At 37.8% G+C, this 16,695-nt stretch overlaps 1 long non-coding RNA gene across 2 annotated transcripts in view; it reads right to left on the bottom strand.

The window, feature by feature from the left end:
* LOC131896076 (uncharacterized) overlaps positions 1-14,961 on the bottom strand; it is a 34,542-nt gene extending 19,581 nt beyond the window's left edge. For both annotated transcript variants that reach the window (XR_009375361.1, XR_009375360.1), the window contains exons 1-2: positions 14,791-14,961; positions 10,946-11,020 (exon numbers count right to left, since the gene is read on the bottom strand). This is a non-coding gene — a long non-coding RNA (uncharacterized LOC131896076). The remainder of the gene's footprint in view (positions 1-10,945; positions 11,021-14,790) is intronic.
* Between the last annotated feature and the right edge of the window lie 1,734 nt (positions 14,962-16,695).

Genomic DNA, 16,695 nt, shown 5'->3' with positions numbered 1-16,695 from the left:
ATTTTCAGTTGGTTTCTCATTAGTATATAAGAAGGCTTTTGGGTTATTTTGTGTGTGTTAATTTTGTGTCTTGCCCATTTGCTCCTGTGTTTAACTACTGTAGGAGTTTTTTGATGGAATCTGTAAGATCTTACATATATATATATATATATATATATATATATATATATATAAAATGTAAACATAACTACTTTGACTTCTTCCTTTTATCTCTATCCCATTATCTCCTTCTCTGAACTTACTGCTCTAGTTAATACTATATTGAACAGGAATGGAGAGAGTAAAATTCATGTCTTATTCCTGATTTTTATGGAAATACTTAGAAAATACTTTTCTCCTTTTTGATTTATGTTGTGTGTGGGCTTGGTGTATATTATCCTTAATATGTTGAGACATACCTTCTGTATCCCTAGACTCTCTGGGATTTTTGTCATGAAGCATGGTAGATATTTTTCAAGGGCCTTTTCTGAATCTAATGAGATGACGGTGTAGTTTTTGTCTTTGAGTCTATTTATGTGGGAACTACACTTATTGATTTGCACAAAGCTGACTTGATTATAGTAGACAATTTGTAGTATGTTCTTGGATTCAATTTTTAAGTATTTTATTGAGTTTTTTTAATCTATGATCACCAAGTAGCTTGATTTATAATTTCCTTTTTTTCTTTTATGTCTTTGCCTAGTCTAAATATCAGTGCAATTCTGGTTTTTTAAAAAGAATGTGGAAGCATTCTTTCTTGTTCTATTTTGTAAAATGCTTGAGAAGACTGCAAAACTCTGCATTAAATCCAATTGTGCCTAGAACTTTGTTTGTTTGCTTGATGGTTGATTGGAAAGCTTTTTTTTTTTTTTTTTTTTTTTTTTTTTTTTTTTTTTTTTTGGTTTTTTGAGACAGGGTTTCTCTGTGTAGCTTTGCGCCTTTCCTGGAACTCACCTTGTAGACCAGGCTGGCCTCGAACTCACAGAGATCCGCCTGGCTCTGCCTCCCGAGTGCTGGGATTAAAGGCGTGCGCCACCACCGCCCGGCTGGAAAGCTTTTTTTTGTCTTTTTATCTTTCTTCCCTTTTTAAATTTTTTATAGGTGTCAACTTCCTATTTCACTTACCACAGAGTACTGAGACCGCCTCAAAACACTCCACTTGCAAAGACTGTATATATTATCAAATGTATAAAAACAACATACTTGGGAACCAAAAGAGAATAGTAACGTGGGTGAGAAATGCTGACACAAGAGGTTTGTGACAGGTATTATGCAAAAGGTTAAAGGTTAAAGGTTCAAAAATAGCCTCAATTATTTCAACCTAAATTAGTCCTTGTGCACAGATATCTTTTTTTTTTGGGGGGGTGATATACTCATAGCTGATCCTCTGCCATTTGTGTTTCTTACTTTGGAGGAGCTGGATTTCAGAGGTGACCCTTCTGCAGCCTCCAAGTGACGTGGGGCATTCACTTTTTGGGAGGATTATCTTTGAAGTTATTTCAAGTGTGTAAGATCTGGTAGTTTTGCTCTTATGTATTTATTAAAGACATTACTAAAACCATAAATTACCCAGTTGTGTTAAACTATAAAGCTTAGGTGTTTAATAGGAAGTTGGTTGGTTAATTTAAAATACATCTAAAGGGGGAAATGTTATATTGTTTCGAGCCAGGGTCTCCTGTAACTTAAGTTGGCTCTGAACTTGTGATCTTCCTGACTATTTCCCAAGTGCTAAGATCATAGGCATACATCACTATACCTTCTTTAGGAGAAATTATTAAACCATTGCAATTTTTCAAAGAACATATAGGAAATAAAGTAGACATCATGCTTATCTTAATATGTAATTTTGTATCACTGTGGCTAAGATATCTTGTTCAGCAGGTAAAAGGACCTGCTTTATGTATGTACACTCAGTGCAATAAAAAAAAATACTGTAAGAGTTCATGATATTGTAATGTGAATAGGTGCTGAATGTCCTGTCCATTTTTTTTTCCTATATGGCAAAAGAAAATTATTTTGAAAATCACAGAAGCTTGGATAAAAATGACCATTTTGTACCCAGATAATTCTGTACGATTACAGATTCAGTTACAGGGAGATTTCTTCAACATTTCAGAGATGATATTCTAGCTTTCATGAGAATGTTGGTGTCAATTGCAGTACAGGAGGGAAGAAATTGTTTCTTTACAGAGGACTTACCCCAGATGCCCACTATCATTGGCTCACTGTGTTCGAATCCACATGTACACATTGTCCCAATTCTGAATCAGCTTGAACTTTGACTAATGATTCCTGAAGGTCAAAATCAGAGCTCTTCCCCAGGATCTTGGCAATAATGAACAAGGTGCCTGAGAATGCCTGGTCTCCAAGATGTGCCCTTCCTGGGAGGCTTTCTGTACTGTGTCAATCTCATTGCTTGTGATGGATTTTTAACCTGTTAAGTTAAATTTAAACCTCTTTGAATTGTTCTCTCTTCTTGGTTTAATTTCGGTATGTTGTGTGCTTTAAGGAATCCATCCATCCCATTTAGCTTTTCCAATTTGTTGGAATCATGTTTGAAGTGTATCCTTGCCCTCCTGGATTTCATTGATGCCTTCGTCTGAGCTCCTTTTCATCTGTAATTTTATTAACACAGGCCTTTCCTGAGCTTCCTTTCATTAATTTGGCTGAAAGTTTGTCAAAATTATTAAACTGCTCGAAGAACTAACTCTCTATTTCATTACTTCTTTTTATTGTTTTTTTTTTTTCAATTTCTATTCTATGAATTTCTGCTCTGATTTTGATTATTTATCCAAGTCTGCTGTCTTTGGTTATTTTTTGTTCTTGCTCTTCCAAGGCCTTAAGGTTATTGATTAAATTGTTTATTTGGACTCCCTTTGATTTTTTTTAACGTAGGCACTTAACCTTATAAATGTTCCCCAAAAGATTGCTTTCATTGTATCCCATAGATTTTGGTAGCTTGTGTTTTCATTTTAGTTTAATTGTAGGAGATTTTTAATTTCCTCTTCCTATTTCTACCATGATGGATTCATTATTCAGTACTGTGCTATTTAATATTTGTGACTGTGTATTTTTCATGACTTTTATTGCTAGTGGTATTTGCCTTAGTTCACTGTGGTCAGCTAGGATACAAGAAATTACTTCAGTTTTTCTGTATTTGCTGAGACTTGCTTTGTTTTCTACTAAGTCAGCTATTTCAGTGATTCTGAACTGAAGGAATCCAGTTTACCATTTTCATTAAAACAAGCTTAGAGGATGCTATGTAAATATCATCTGATTTCTAGAGCTCAGATGGTGACATTTAAATGGAACTAACTGGACCAAGCAATCAGAGAGTATTTTGAGTGCATTTTCCAGGTTAATGTTGTAACATAACTCACAACTCAAATTAAATAGCATTCATTCTGGAGAAGTAGCTTATGAATCATGAAAGGCTGTCTGTAAATATATAGTTACACTTGTTTCCTAGTATTTGTCAAGAGAATGAAGGATTGTCCTTTTCTTTTTCATTTCTTTTTTAGTGGTGCCAGGAAGCCAGGCCCTTGCACATACTAGGCAATATACTTTAGCTTACTCATGTTTGGCTTTCAGAGATAGTCTTACCAACTAGTTCAGGATGGTCTTGAACTCACAGAGATAAGTTGTCTCTATCTTCAGAGTGCTGAGACTAAAGGCATGAACCACCACACCTGGAGCATCCCTAGTCTTTAAAGTGATGCTTTACCCTTTAAAAACTTACCAACAGTTTTTAATCTTTCTGAGTAACTGCATACAAGTATGTTCATACATATACCTACCAAACTGAAATCAGACACTCAAATGAAGTTTCCCAGAAGTTTCTGTGGCTGATAATCCAAAACAGCTGTTTATCTCTAAATACACTAAGAGTGATTAAATGAAGTAAATATTCTTGCAGCTGTAAATGTCGGGGGCAGAGTAAGCAATGGAGTGGCAATGATAGAGTTCAAGAGCTTTGAAGCAATGCTGCTTGAAGACTTTGTGTTAGATACAGCAGTGCAGAAATTAAGATAGAGCTATGAGGACTCAGAAGACAAGAATTTGATCCAGATATTCTTGAGCAATGTATTGTGGCTTGAGTCATGATTTGAAGGGATTGAAGGCTCACAAATGAAAGTTGGCACCTTGATTCCTGATCCCAATTTCCACATGTGTGCACCCCTGAGAACCCAGAGGCCCATCTAGGTGCTCAGCACAGAGGAGGTGAATTACCAGGGATTATTACGTGGCTCTGGGAGTGAGCTTCATTAGCCTTCATTGATAAGGCTTGTTTTTTGTCTTTGTATTCCACGCAGATGGTAAAGGTTTAAGTTGTAAAGAACTTCTATGAAACGCACGAGGATTATGAGGGAAACGCTTTCTCTTTGGCTGTCTTTATTATGTGACATTTAAAAAAAATTAGTAAACTTTTTAATGGTTCTTAACTTTTAAACTTTTTTGTCACTCTAGAGCTCTTGAAGACTAAACTGCAGTATATTACAGGGATAGGTTTTTGTCTCTTATAAACTTAAGTTTAACCAAAAAAAAAAATCAGAACTTGTAATCCACTTTGTCCAAACTTCTATGTCAGAATGTAATTAATAGATGCTAACCACGTGGTGGTACTTTGAAAAAGCAAACCTGACTGAAGAACTCTCTGGAAAGCTTTAAAGTGGCCTTTCTGTTACATGTGTGGTACAAGTGGCTCATGAGCACATGGATGTCCTAACACTTGTGTCCTATACTTCATATCTGCCGCTGACAGAAACTTGTTATGACTTTTGTGCTTAACACACTTCAGTGATAGGAACCTTTAGGACTGCACCAGAGTCAACAAAACCTTGGTACGGTGACAGCTTGGTCCTTTATTTCATTTGTGGCTGAAGACAAAGGTCTGTGTGCCTATCAATATCCACATTAACTTGTGGTTGATCATATAATCACTTGCTATATATTGTGACTCTGTGCAATAAAACAGAACTAAACATTAAAAAAAAAAGAGGAAGATGGGTCCTCCTTAGCATTTGAATGTAATGTTTTGTGTAGATCAATTAGATCTATTTGATCTATGACATTATTTAGTGCTATAGTTTCTCTGTTCATTCATGTCTAGACAGAGTCCATTGGTGAAACTGGAATGCTGAAGTCACCTAGTAATAATTAATATGCTGGGGTAAGTCTGTTACTTTATATTTAGTAGCATTGCTTTATGAAGACTAGAATTTGGTACAAGCATATTTAGGATTGTAATATCTGCTGATGGAGTGTTCTCTTGATCAGTATGAAGGGACTTCTTTGTCTCTTCTGAATAATTCTGGCTTGTAGTTTATCTACAGTCTGTTAGAGGCCTTTGTTCAAAATTATTACTGAAATATGTAAATTAATCCTGCCATTTTGTTGATTTTATGGTGGTTTTGTTTGTTTGTTGTTTTGTTTGATTGTTGTTTGTTTTTGTCTTGCTTTGTTTAGTCATTGACTCAACATTGTTATGTTGTCACATTCTTGGATATTCTTATCCTTTTCTTCAATCCTAAGTATTCCTCTCAGTATTCACTCTAGGGCCGGCTTGGTGGTAATAAATTCCTTTAACTCACTTTAATCATGGGAAGTTTTTTTTTCCCCTGATAGATAGCTTTACTGAATATATTAGTCTAGGCTGGCATCTATGGTTTCTCAGAAATTTTAGTACACTGACCAAGCCTGTCCAGTTTATAAAGTCTCAGTTGGAAAATAAGATGTTGTTCTGGTATAGCTGACTTTGTGTATAACTTGATCATTCTTACATCTTCTAATATTGTTTATTTAATCTGTATGTTCACTGATTTGATCATCTTATGACATGGGGAATTTATTTTCTGATCTTGTCCACTTGGTTCTCTGTGTCCCTCTTGTACCTCTTTAGGTATCGCTTCTCTTAGATTTGGAATTTTTTCTGCTTTGACTTTGTTGAAAACATTTTTGTGCCTTTGACCTGGGTTTCCTCTCCTTTTTTTCTGTATCCATTGCTTGTAGGTTTAGTCTTTCTCTAGTCTCACCTTTTCTGCATGTTCTGTTTATGGCTTTTGTAGATTTATCATTTTTAAACGAGCCATCCAATTCCTCCAGCTTATCCTCAAGCCTCCATATTCTGTCTTCCACCCAGTCCATTCTATTGTTAAGGCTTTCCATTGAGTTTTTTATTTAACGTTAAATTTTTCTTTGAATTTTTCTTTTGGTTTTTGTCTTCTTTATAACTTCTCTATTAAACTCTATTTTCATATATTGAATTGTTTTCTTTATTTCATTCAACTATTTGTGCTTTCTTGGGCATATTTGTAGTTGCTATTCTGAAATCATTGTTCTTTGTGTCATCTAAGCTGCATTCCTCAGGGATTGTTACTATGGAGTACTGATTTGTGGTTGCGCTGCATTGTCTTCATTTTTGTACTGTTTGTGTCTTTTGATGGGACCTGGGCATCTGGGGTCATTGGCATTGTCTTTTTTTTTTTTTTTTTTTTTTTTGGTTTTTCGAGACAGGGTTTCTCTGTGTAGCTTTGCGCCTTTCCTGGAACTCACTTGGTAGTCCAGGCTGGCCTCGAACTCACAGAGATCCGCCTGGCTCTGCCTCCCGAGTGCTGGGATTAAAGGCGTGCGCCACCACCGCCCGGCCTGGCATTGTCTTTTGATATGTATATCTCTCCCACATTTTTTTTGACTGGGCATTTGTATCTCTGTGTGCCATTACTCCAAGTTGTCAGACTTTAAAATCAACTAAGTAGTGTTTGAGGCTCAGTTTGTGGACCATTCAGTGTTGATGTTTGACATGTGTGCTGGAGTATCAGAAGTTTTCCTAGCTCATTTAGTGCTAGAGAAATATCCTTCTGTACACTGTGAATACATATTACTCTCATTGGTTAATAAAAAGCTGACAGGCCAGTAGCTAGGCAGGAAGTATAGGTGGGACAGCCAGAAACAGAGGACTCTGGGAAAAAGAAGGAAGAATCAGAGGAGATGCCAGATAGCTGTTGAGCAAGCAAGACATGTAAAAAATGAGGCAACAAGCCATGAGCCATGTGACAAAGCATAAATAGAAATATGGGTTAATTTAAATGTAAGAGTTAGCTAATAATAAGCCTGAGCTATTAGCTGATTATTTATAAATAATACTAAGTCTCTGTGTGGTAATTTGGAAGCAGCTGCCAGGGTGGGGAGTGGGCGGTCAGGACAGGAAAATTTCTGATTACAATCTAGGGCAAGGTGAAACTTCTGACCACACAAATGAATAATAAAGCTGTCAGGTTCTGTAGAAGATATATGAGGCGCTTCACATGGTCCACAGGTGGTGGAGGCTCAGATTGTGATAGCATTGGGTAGTGCTACATGTGGGAGGCACTCTTGGCTCTCTACAGTTCTCAGGTGGCAGGAGCTAAATCCCAAAGATTTAGATGGTGTTACCTGTGGGAGGCACACAATTCTTCATGATACTCAGGTGGTGTGGGTGTGGGTGGAGCTCAGGTTTGATATTAGAGTTACTTGTGAAAGGCACAATGCTCTAAGCACTGTCCTTAATTGTCAGGAAATGGGGTCACAGACCAAGTGGGAAACACGAACTGTGGTTGGTTCATAGTTCTGTGTGTGGTTCTCAGGTGTCTGAGCAGGGACTGAGGTAGGGGTTTGGTGGTCTGGAATCTTTTCTTACACAATGGTGCATGTAAATTCATCAAAATTATCACACATACACACATGAACACAGGAACTCTCCCCTAGTTCCCCAATAAACACACACACACACACACACACACACACACACACACACACACACACACACACTGACCACTACCAGCTAAATACCACATCTTCTCACCTTTCTGGTGAGAACCCATTGGAAAAACTCTTTTTGAGTGCCGAAAAGGTGAGCCAGGGGGCAAGCCATCAGGAGGTTATTTTGTGGGTTGGTTTAATTTATGGGGTTTATTTGTATCCTCTACAGTTCAGCGGGAAACTTTGTAAATGATGTTCACAGGCACTAAGCTGTGATAACTGAACTGATGAGTTAAAGACTTGACTGAACATTTAATGTTGCTTATTAAATAATTATGATGAGGTTTGATGAATAGCTCTGATTCCCTGAACTTCCAACTGAGATTTTCAGCATGAGTTTCATTAAACAGAGGCGGATGGAGCCTGCTGCAACCCAGCTGCAAATGAGCTTGTGAGACATTTGAACTGGAAGCATTCAAATGTGGGGAATTCAGCTATCTTGGTCTATTTTTCCTGGTCTCAAAACTACTATTTCATTTTCATTTGATGATGAAGTGGAGGCAAATCATCCCATGTCTACGGGGCTTTCTAAAATATCATTGCAAGCTATCTCCATATGTAATTTATGAAAAATTAATCTATATTCTTTGTGAAATGAAGAAACCTATTCAACTTAAAAAAATAAAAGTCTCATCCTGCTATGTCAATCACCTTATAAGAGTCTATTAGATAACATGTGCCCAAAGCAGAAGAGCTGAGAAATACAGCAACTTATTAATACTGCTGCCTCAAAGTCATGTGTTCCTTGCACAGCATCTGTCTCCTGCCTTAGAAATGACCCCATATGCTGTGACAAGGACTTATTAGATCATCCAACAACATGATTTCAAATAAGAACACCTTAGCAATGCATGCCTTCCATACTATATTTTAAACATTTTAAGCAGCTGTAGTGTTACATTGTGGCAAATATAATTTATGTATCTACTTACAATTCATATTTAAATTTTTGTTGTTGAAAGTTTTTATACATATCATGCTAAATTTCTCCATAGGAGAAAAAATGTAGCCTGCCACATAGGGAGAGGTCACTAGGCTCTGTGAAAGGTGAGCTACCTTCAGAGAGGCAGTGGAAGGCGGTGGTTAAGAGTGTGGGTTCTAGAACCTCACTAATTTAGTCTCTATTCCCAAATATCAGTCCAAATGCCACACAAAGGAGCTTATGTCCAGCATTGGTGATTCAAAATTCTGAGACTGAGTCATAAGCAGCTAAAACTATACCTTAGAAAATTCCTGAATGCAGAACACTTCTTTTAGTTTGCTGAATTCCTAGTGGCATAGAAACATTGATCTGACTTATTCTGATTTCCTGACTAATAAATAAAAATTCAGCAGAGCTCAATTTAAATTTAATTTATTTTTATGTTAATCCAAAAAGAGTTAAGAGGATTTTAAAAATATTCAGGATATCACTAAGTTTCCCAAGCTGCTCCTGAACTTGCAATTCTCCTGCCTCAGCTCCCAAGTAGCTGCCATTATAGCATGTACCACCATGTTTCACCTTTTTTTTTCATTTTACAAATCTCAATAATAGCTGCATTCTTTAACTATGTAAATAGTACATAGTAGCCTTGATTTTAGCTTTTGACCTATGAAAACAATGACAAAAATGTTTTGGTTGTTTTTTTTTTCTCCATCAGGGACATTTTATTTGCCTGGGTATTATTTCCCAGAGTTTATTTTCTATTTTGTATATTATTCATCTTTCATAATAACACAGATGAGAAGTTGCTGCTATTTTCTCTACAGCTCTGATAGGAACTTACCCATTCTACTTGGCTGAAGATTTGTTTGTTCACATTTTAGAGGAAAATACTGGTAGAAACATCACAGGTAAGCATAGTAATGTCTGCACATACTGGTTAGTTTCGAAGGTTATAAAATGTAATCATATAAATATCATAATAGGCTATTCTTAAATCCATGATAGTTTAAATGTAGCATCTTGTCCTACCCTCATTTCCAACTTTCTAACAAACAAAACTAAATTAAAAAGCAGGTACATTTTGTAGAAAGTATAGAGTATTATTGCCTGCTCCAAATGCTGACTTTGTTTATATTCCTTAGCTAAGATCAAACCAAAGATAATGGAAAGCAAAAATATGCAACATATGGCAACAATGCATCATAAAGGAAATCGTGGAGCAAGCTTAAGTTACGTGCACACCAAAAATAACAAAATTCTTGCCCAAAGTTATTTTATGAGTGACACCTGCTGTGACGTAACAGCAGAAAGATCAAGAAATAAATGAAGTAAGTCATGATGTCAGTGAAATGTCTTGAAGTTTCCAGGCCCACTTTCAACAGCCTTCCTGGAAAGTTGGCCCGCTTTGCCTTTGAAGAGAGCCATCAATCTTGCAAAATATCAACACAGTGATTAGTGAAAGCATGCCAAACTTTATCATTTTCTTCCACATTCCACCTACCAAATAAACCATATCATCTAAAAAAAAAGGACCCATAAACTAAAACCACCCTGCAATGTGCTTTTCTGAAAGATAAGAGACATTGGCAGAAGCAGTGGGATATAAACTGAGAAGTAAAAATCACCATAGAAGAAAGAAACCGAATGATTCCAAAACATATTGTGCCCCAAATTATGAGATACCAGTCGCTAAAATAATTATGACACCTTATAGATAACAATAAAAAATTCCAAATTTTATTCCTATCTAAGAGTTGTGGACAAGCATTTCAGTCTTTAGGCAAGCAATAAACAGATTTTGGTAGCAATCAAATCATGTTTCTGCATTCTCTCTTTTTAAAACAAGGCAGCCAGACTAAAGCAATAGTTGCTCTAGTTTCGCAGGGTTCTCATATACGTGATAGTCTGGTGTATACTGTTTCTACAGTTTGGGGAAGGTGGGAAAGGGGGTAGAAATTTCTTCTTCTAAACTAAAATAGCACATTTAAAATCATAGGGAAGAAAGTCTATAGGCAGATAATCACCTCATGCTTCATGTCAGCAAGGTGAATGGAGGGCAGCACAAGTGTCTTGACTACCATCAAGGAACAGTAACTCTAGAACAGGCTTAATGCTTCACCCCAATGAATATTCTCATAGTTAATTGTTAGGATGGGCAGCATGAAACTTTCAGTTATAGTTAAATTTTGGTGGCAGTGATTTATCATACTTTGGCTTGGGATGTTCTTAGATTTAAACACTTACTTTGTTGACTGTATTCTGTGTAGACTAGGAAGAGTTGAAGAGCCTGGGAATGAAGAGCCTGGTAGGAAGGCAGCCCTGAGATCAGAGATTAAGAAAACACACTTGTGAGGTCCAACTCAGAAGCAGAGCTTTTGTATCCACTCTAGTCTGTGTCTTCCACATGGACTAATCTAGCTTCCAGAGCCCCTAGGAACTGCTTAGACTGCAAGCTCCTTCACTTGCTGCAGGGGAGTAGCCATGGCTGAGTATTGAGGCTAGTTTGAGCCAAGAATTAAGGTTCTTGGGTTTTATCTTTGAAATCAACTTAATGATAAACAACATTCCCAATTGTAGTAGTCTGTCCAAAAAAAAAAAAAAATCACTTTTCCCCTTAAAATTGTCTGAACATTTTTGTCTATACACAGAAACACACACACACACACACACACACACACACACACAGACACACACACACACATACACACACAGACTCACACACATGCATGCACATACATGCATTCACAAGACTGTAGTCTAACTGATATAAAAATTGTATAACTATAATTGTATTCATATGCTATATATATATATGTAAGTAGGCCATATTATACATTTCCTTTAGAATAATACAATATATCCACTTAATTCAATTTTAAAATAAGGTGTATACCCATAATCAGACATTTTCTTATATTATGATACTATTTAATCTATTTAGTAGTGATATAATGCCAATTTCCATTTGTTAAAATCACTTAAACCTCTAGAAGATAATCATACTTTTGTAGTATATTGATGGAAAACAACCTAAATATTTTTTAAATGATGAAAACAATAATATATGATAATATGAATAAAGATAATAGAGTAATGGAAAGTCCAAATGGGTAATATAAACACCCCATAGGTCTTTGAGACAGGTGAGGGAAGGGAAATCAGGAACTAGGGGAGAAGTAACTATTTCCTTTTCTGCCAGCCCTCCCACAGCCACATGGGACAGGTGACTCCTGATCCTTCTTAGCATAACATTATCAAAATGCCCTGCACCTTCCCAGTCAGGTAAGGAAGTATAGGAAAGATACTCTGTCCACGGAAATGAAGGGGTTAAGTGGGCTTTGAATTGAATTTAAACCATGAAACAGAATTGATGTGTCTCCTTTATTGTTCAGAAGCCAATAGAAGCTCGTGATCCAATCCACTCCATTTATTTCTGTCATGCTGAGCTAAAGGCTAGAGCGCTTTCTTACTCTAATAAGTGAGTAGCCCTGCCTCCCTCATTGCGGCTGAGTCTTTGCTGACCTATATTTCTCTCATATGGATGGATCACCGCTAGTGAGTTCGACAGACGCTATAATATCATTATGCAAATGCCAGCTCAGTGCCACTTAGGAATCTCATGGACTGATCACTTCATTATCTGCCTTATCAGAAAATACAAGAGAATTGTGTTCCATACTCGATGAGATGAGAACATAATTTAAATGAAGTAGTTTCCTGTCTGACTACTCGGCGGCTACCGTGGCAGAGGAGGAGGGCTGGTCATAAAAGCCTGATGGCAATAGACACCGCAGGGCAGGGGCACTGCTGAGCCGGCTTCCTGTGCTCTGCCCTCTTCTTTCTTTTTCCAAATAAGAGCGGACGATAAGACACCAGGCAGCATTTACTTTGCTCACCTGCTGTCATATGCCCTTGAAAAGCGTCTGTCTTAGAATAGAAGCAGTTTAGCCCTATGCCTGGAGAGGCAGGTTGTTTAGAAAAATCTCTCAAACCTTAGGATCAGAAGACCTGGATTCTCCAGACAGGGATCCTGGTGAGACATTGAGTATTTTACATTATTCCTTTTTTAAAAATCACTTGACCTATTTAGAGCCCATATCTATAAAATCAGGGACTTAATGAAGTCTACATTTAAAGACCCTTTTAGCAATAGCATTCTGTTCTTACCTGGAATATTAATATGATATGCTTTTGTTAAGCTTTATTGTATAGATACAAAGTATGGCCATTGGTAAAACATGACTATATTAAATCACACAATGGCAGTTATCATGAGTTCCTATTAGAATGGTATATATGAAAGTATAAATTTCATGCTGTAGATTTTATATATATATATATATATATATATATATATATATATATAATTACCAATAAAACTAATGGACCAAGCACCTGAATTCAACTCATGACACTGACCATCACATGCTGGCGTTCTGGCCTAACTACTCAGCTCCTAGGTTTACATCTAGCCCTAAATACACTCACGTCTTCTTCCTGGACAATTCCTACTGGCATGAGGCAACCACCCAGTTGTCACCTTATCTGTCTAATTATGTTGTGACATAAATAACATTGTGCTTAGACTTTGTGACTTGACCTCTCCTATTGGAATCCAGCTGCTTTTTTGCAATTGTCTTTAGTTGTTGGCTTCTGTGTGTTTACACCTACCATAGTCACTAAGGCAAAAATGCGCCTGGCATACAGCAAGGCTCCGTAAATGTTCAGTCAACCTAGGTCAAAATTGACCAGATGACAGAATGCTCTGGAAAGGCCATGTGGTGGAGATTTCCCCATACATGAGGGCTGTGAGAAGTGGGTAATGTTCCCTACGACCCCAAAGGAGAAGTCTCCATAGAGACAGCTCCAAGAGAGGCCCAGTGCCAGTTGGAAAAGAAATTGATTTGTTCTCCTTAGGTCAACTTTAAGTATGTTTTTGATTCGTTCAAAAACCCTCCTTTTTTCCTTTTATTATTTTTTTAAATTTTTTTATTTTATAATTAATTTAATTTTACATATCAGCCACGGATTCCCCTGTCCTCCCTTCTTCTGCCCCCCCAATCCACCTCCCATTCCAAAAACTTTATTTTTTTTTAATTGAAGGAAAGAAGTTTTGATATTCAAATCTTACAAAAAGAAATACTCTTGATTATGTAGCTCAGGCTGGCCAGAATCTCACATCCCCTTAACTCAACATTTCAGTGCTGGAATTCCAGGCATTCACTGCCTGTTCATTCTTTTTTTTTTTTTCTTTCCTTCTTTTTCTATATCTATTTTTTTTTTTCATTTTACATGCCAACCACAGTTCCCCATCTCTCCCCTTCTCCCACTCCCCACCCCCATCCACTCCTCTGAGAGGGTAAGGCCTCCCTTGGGAAGTCAACAAAGTCTGACATACCAAGTTTAGGCAGGGCCAAGCCCCACCCCCTGCATCAAGGCTGAGCAAGGTATCCCTCCATAGGAAATGGGCTCCAGCAAAAGCCAGTTCCTGCCAGGGATAAATCCTGGTCCCACAGCCAAGGGCCCCACAAACACATCAAGCCACACAACTGTCACCCACATTCAGAGGGCCTAATTCTGGCCCATGCAGTTTTCCCAGCTGTTAGTCCAGAGTCCCTGATCTCCCACTAGCTCAGGTCAGCTCTCTCTATGGTTTTCCCACCATGATCTTGTTCCCCCCTCCCTTGCTCATATAATCCCTCCTCCCTCTCTTCAACTAGACTGCAGGAGCTTGGCCTAGTGCTTAGCTGTGGATCTATCTTTACATCTGCTTCCATTAGTTATGGGACGAAGGTTCTATGATGACAATTAGGATCTCCCTAACCCCATAATGGCTCCCTCTATCAAGAAAAAACTTTCATACAGTATATTTTCATCGTGTTTTCCCCTCCCCAACTCTTCTCAGTTTCTCATCCCCTATGCCCTCTCTCTCTCTTTCTCTCTCTCTGTCTCTCTCTCACATCCATCAATACCTCTCCGCAGAAAGCCCTCTTTAGTTCACAGCTATATTAAAATGACTCCAGTCCCAGGGGTCTGCCTGTAGACTAGAACAGTTTTGATTGAACAATGACATACAATGGAAGGCTTACATTAGTCTTTTATATGAAAATTCTCTGCCTGTGAAACAATTCCACTGAAACTGGAAGTCCCTGGGGCAGGTTAGGATTTGCACATATTGGCTTCAAGTCAGGGAGACACCAGAAAGTGCCATAGAAACACTGCAAGAAAGGTTTCACCCACTTTAGTAGATGTTTTTCAAATTTTCAATTGTAGTACTTAGAATACACCAGTGTTCTCAACTTTTTCCCAGAATTCTAAAGCAGAACACTCTGTAGACACACAAAATACCTTTGTTGAATAAATGAATGAAAGAGAAAACAGAAGTAACATAAAGTTTAGTTCCTTTCATTTTCAGTTGAGTAGGTCATAAAATTGAAGGTAGGTAAAGTGACATTCATCTGTAATCCTAGAATTTGTAATGTCAAGTCATGATGATCCTGTGTTTGAGGTTACCCTTGGATACAAGGCAAGATCCTGTCTAAAAACAGTGATATAAAATTAAAGAAAGGGTGTTTGACACTGAAGAACTGGTAATTGTCATACTCCATCCATTGACAAAGAAAAATGAAAGTGAAAAATGCTAGGAAATCTCTTCCTAGATTCTCAAGTTAATCAGTAGCCACATTCTCCCTGTCTTAGTCCATTATTGTTATTCCACACAACCAACTGGGGGGTATCAAAGTTCCTGCAACTGGGAAGAATCACCTTGATTGGCCATTTTTATTCCTTAGGAAATCCCGTACCAGGACTCATGTCATCCGATCGCTCTCCAAACAATTATTACATTACAAATACGTGCCAACATTTCTGCTTCAACCTAGTGGCATCAGAAAATGAACAGGCTGTGCTTCCTGTCTAGTGGATTCCTAAAATTTCATATGACAATAAAAATTAGTGGATCCATCTCTGTCTCTGTATGTCTCTGTCTGACTGTCTGTCTGTCTCTCTCTCCCTCCCTCCCATCTCTCTCTCCATAACTCAGCTCAGCAAAAAAAATCAATGTTTGGTACTAGAAACCAAACCAACCACCTGGAGCTACTGAGGTCATGGATCTTGGAGGAAAACCTGCAACTGCCACTTTACCAAACCAGCATCAACTCCTAACTACAGTTTTAATATTTATTCTTATAACTGTAGATAAGTGTACCTCTTAACTTTCTTTAAAGCAACTTCTCTTGGCGAGAGATGGGAACCATTACAGAAAAATAAATCAATCAAAATGCAGAAAAAAAAGTGATTGTGTGGTATACAGCTCCCAGAGATCCATCTACAATACTCCTCCAGTTCCTAAGGCTTAGGAAAACTTAGGGAACATCTTGGAAAGGGAAGTGGAAACACTTTAAGAGTCTGGGGACCAGGGCTCTAATGTGAGATTTTGTGGTGACATTGTGTTCCCCAAAATATTGTGCACCCTAATAAACTTATCTGGGGTCAGAGAACAGAACAGCCACTAGATAAACATAGAAGCCAGAAAATGGTGGCACACACACCTTTAATCCTAGCATTCCAGAGGCAGCGATCTGCCTGGATCTCTGTGAGTTCAAGGCCACACTGGAAACAGCCAGGCGTGGTAACAAGAGCTTTTAATCCCAGGAAGTGATGGCAGAAAGCAGAAAGGTATATAAGGCGTGAGGACCAAGAACTAGAGCTGGTTAAGCTTTTAGACTTTTGAGCAGCAGTTCAGCTGAAATCTATTTGGATGAAGACTCAGAGGCTTCCAGTTTGAGGAAACAGGATCAGCTGAGGAATTGGCAAGGTGAGGTGGCTGTGGCTTGTTCTGCTTCTCTGATCTTCCAGCATTCACCCCAATACCTGGCTCCAGGTTTTATTTTATTAATACAACCTGTTAGGATTCATGCTACAAGATTTTGTCTCTTGGAAATATCAGGGAAGCTACACCTATGATATCTCAGTAACATGTCTGCATAATGAAG

This window comes from Peromyscus eremicus, chromosome 19 (genome assembly GCF_949786415.1).
Source record: "Peromyscus eremicus chromosome 19, PerEre_H2_v1, whole genome shotgun sequence".
Classification (NCBI taxonomy): Eukaryota; Metazoa; Chordata; class Mammalia; order Rodentia; family Cricetidae; genus Peromyscus; species Peromyscus eremicus.
Note: the sequence above shows the minus strand (reverse complement) of the source record. Positions and strands in the feature narration are given on the sequence as shown.